The 4,129-nt window shown below is 36.1% G+C and overlaps 1 pseudogene; it reads right to left on the bottom strand.

Annotated features, from left to right (window-relative positions):
* Window positions 1-2,166: 2,166 nt before the first annotated feature.
* LOC107596216 (transmembrane protein 174-like) lies at window positions 2,167-4,129 on the bottom strand (annotated as a pseudogene).

Below are 4,129 nucleotides of genomic sequence, written 5' to 3'. Positions count from 1 at the left end.
TTGCCCGTGGCTTGTACAAGACCTATTATAGACCCTCAATCCCACTGGACGAAGGTTGGCTGAGCAGATGCTGTTATACTTTTAGGCAGAGATGGCCAATGTTAAAAGCTCCACACTGCGAAATAGCCGGTTCCAACTGCTCAGTTATTCTTGTTTAGAAAGTATATTTGTATATGTAAGTAGGCTACTTGCCTTCCTGTCGCTTTTACACTCAACAAAAGCGTCCAAATAATACACCTAATTTTAATTGCTTCGTTAAAAAAAATAAAAAAAATGTTGTGGAGCCCTTGTTTATTTGTACTCTGTAAAATACGGTATGAATGTTTAAAATAGCATTTATAATAATGTACTAACTTTACAGTCATTTACTAAATATAAACACAACTATACTGGGCAGGGTCTACAATACAAATATACCAAACAAAAGTTTACTGTGTGTATGTCCAACCAGAGAAAAATATAGCGAGAGGATTTACAAAAGAACACTGAAATTGCTTCTTTTTTTTCTTGTATTGAAAAAGAAAATCATTTTGTATCATAATAAGCAGCTTTTCCTGTTTAATTTCAATTGAGAAAACATCCAAACAAACTTTTCATCATGTTAAAAAATCTTTGTACTTTATAATGCAATTCTCTTAGACCTACAGAAAAGATCATTTAATATACATAGAGCATATGTTTCATGCATTTCCATATATGTTTTCTATTACCCCCTGTTTAACATTTTGGATGAAAACATTTGAAATGAAATGAGGGCTGAAAGAGGTGAAGTAAATTTGATTACCACAACAAATGTATGCACCCAGTTTAAAGTGATTTAAATCATTTAGAATGATATCCACTATGTTTAATGTGGTATCGTAACAGCACTGTTTTTATTTGATATTAATTGACACTGTTTAGGTGTAGACTTAAAAGTAGTTTTAGCAGTCAAATACGAGAATATTATATCCAAATGATAAAAGTTTGAAATACAAAGCTTGTAGGCGGAATACAATGTCATTTAAACGGTAAAATAAGGCAACATTTAAATAAGTCATGCAAGGATTATTTCGATTTTTTCCCTCTCTCTCTCTTTTGGATCACATTGATCTAACATTACTTTTAACGGCTGAAAAGTTGTGTTGATTTAAAATAATAACATACATAATTTGTAGGGTATTTTTGATAGACTGATAGCAGATTTAATATTTTAAATCCATAAAAAAATTATCGACCCATAAAAATATAAAATAAATAAATATATAGCTTCATATTTCCTAAAACGAGAGATATGCAATGTTTCTGTTAAAGATTCTACAAAAAGGCGCATGCAGCACATCTCGGTTTATAGTCAAACTGAATAACCTTCCACTACAGACAGTCTCGCTCACGCAAAAGGTTCAACAGGGTTTACAAACAGGGAAAATGTTAACACTGGTTACTTGCATCTGCAGCTCATTTATGATGTCCCCCCCCCCCCACAGAATATTATATCCAAATGATAAAAGTTTGAAATACAAAGCTTGTAGGCGGAATACAATGTCATTTAAACGGTAAAATAAGGCAACATTTAAATAAGTCATGCAAGGATTATTTCGATTTTTTCCCTCTCTCTCTCTTTTGGATCACATTGATCTAACATTACTTTTAACGGCTGAAAAGTTGTGTTGATTTAAAATAATAACATACATAATTTGTAGGGTATTTTTGATAGACTGATAGCAGATTTAATATTTTAAATCCATAAAAAAATTATCGACCCATAAAAATATAAAATAAATAAATATATAGCTTCATATTTCCTAAAACGAGAGATATGCAATGTTTCTGTTAAAGATTCTACAAAAAGGCGCATGCAGCACATCTCGGTTTATAGTCAAACTGAATATCCTTCCACTACAGACAGTCTCGCTCACGCAAAAGGTTCAACAGGGTTTACAAACAGGGAAAATGTTAACACTGGTTACTTGCGTCTGCAGCTCATTTATGATGTCCCCCCCCCCCCAGCACACATTATTTGTAATGTGTAAGAACATTTAAACATCATTAAACACCATCCATTAAATATGGAAACTTAATATTCTCCCGGTGTCAGCCTTATTAACAAAATTACGTAACACAACTAAGCAAACATATACCTTGCCGTAAACATGAACTTTATTTGAAAAGTAAAATGTTTATTGATCAGGAGTAAGAGTCACAGGCAAAGAGGTCCTGGTATGCCGGTGGAGAGGAGGCGCAGTCTGCTGTACTCGCGTTCCCCTCTACTTCTGCCTCTGAGACGCTGCGATTCCTGCAACGAAATCAGCAAATGTATAATTAATTAATCCACTTTGGTCAGCCCTTTGCGCAAACAATAATAATAATAAAATAATAATTAGGCTACTTGGTCTACGATGACTGTTATTTAAGATGAATGAGTCAGTCTACATGAGAATTTTGGTCAGACTTGTTAGTTTTGTAACACATTTTGTTTTATGTCTGTAACTCAATGTGTTTTTCGCATCTGAAACTTTGATATAATATTCACATATTTATCCGTTTCAAATTAAAGCAGTTTACAAACCTGCAATTCATCCCAATTAAGGAAGAGTCGTAGGCTACCGTCAATTAAAAAAAAAAAACACTGGCATTTTAAATGTTGTGCATAAATGTATTGTGGGTATTACATTTACGTGTTTAATATAATTAGCCTACGACATCTCCATAAAAATAACCCACTCCCAGTCAGTGATTAACCGCCCACATCGAGTGAATCTTAGAAAGCATGTGAAGTTATACAATCTTACCTCAAAACAGGTTTATAATCTTAAATCCTTTTTATTTGTACAAAGTCTACCTCCACTGTTAGCTACCTCAGGCGGGAGGTGCTCATTTATAATCAGTTAAACTGCTTGTGTTAAACTCTCCCTGGTCTGCCATATGAACTTTTAAATCTAAATTCAAATATGGGCATGAACAATAGGCTACTGAGTAACCTTATTACAACTGAATGATTCGTTAATACTTTAAGACACCAATGAGTTTATGCACTTCACCCAAGATCAAAACTGGTGTACATTATCACATAGATATGTACATATCTGAATTATCAGTTACTGTAATTATATTCTGTTATTTAGTCATTCAGGTTGTTTTCTTTGTAATATTATCTTTAATAAATCTATCATTTTGATACATAAAACCAAAAAGTGAGGAGTAATTTTTTTATCAGCTCAGGCTGATATTAATGCTGTTTCTAGACTCCATGCTCCTGATCATGTTATACTGGTATCTAAATTAAGCTAATGCACACTATCATCAGTATTCATAATCATACCTGTTTTCCCTTTGCTCTGGTGTAGCGTTGTTGCGTTCACCAGAATTAAAACCAGTGTTTTCCATTGGATAAATGCTGTAATATTGTGGCGGTGTGTTCAATGTGACTGCTAATGGCTGGTGACTTGAATGCAAACCATTAACAGGACCCAGACTTTGGTCCGGTACTACAGAAGTGTACGGTGGTGGGATGTACTGGACCACCGTGGCCCTGTGGAAGGTAATGGGCTGGTTGAGTCTAGTGAAGACAAACGATGGTCCTGAAAGGGGTGGCAGAGGGTCCGTTTCGGGTGTTCTCGCTCCATCATTCTGCTTGCAGCGCAGGCAGGAGAGCATTCGGAACTTGCAGATGCTTATCAGCGCGAACGTCCCTCCTACCGACAGCAGAATGGGCCCCAGAAGCTGTGTCCACTCATAGCTGTGACTGACATTGTAATTTGTCCACCCCATAGCTGTGAATGTCATGCCAACCAGGCCCAAGAAGACTCCGGACAACAGTAGTGTGGCACCAGCTTTGTCCCCATCTGACACCTGATTGTCTGAAGAGCTCGCTGCTTGGCCAGGCATCAAAGAGATAACGTTCACAGGGACATCGCTGGGACTGCTGTTTGAGATGGTATTACAAACACCAGCAGGTACTGCATCACTTGGCCCAGCAAGAGGATTTGTCCCTTGAAACCTACTTTCCGTTATGCTTTTCCAAAGATCTAGAACGTCGTAATGTCTCATCTGGCCAGAACTGTACTGTTTTTATATAGTGGCTTAAGGATTTCTACACTTGTCTGAGAAAGGTTCACTCATCTATGCCTGGAGGATCTTTAAAAAACAT

This window comes from Sinocyclocheilus grahami, unplaced genomic scaffold (genome assembly GCF_001515645.1).
Source record: "Sinocyclocheilus grahami isolate Dianchi unplaced genomic scaffold, SAMN03320097.WGS_v1.1 scaffold215.1, whole genome shotgun sequence".
Classification (NCBI taxonomy): domain Eukaryota; kingdom Metazoa; phylum Chordata; class Actinopteri; order Cypriniformes; family Cyprinidae; genus Sinocyclocheilus; species Sinocyclocheilus grahami.
The sequence above is the reverse complement of the archived record's forward strand: the minus strand, read 5'-3'. Positions and strand labels throughout refer to the sequence as shown.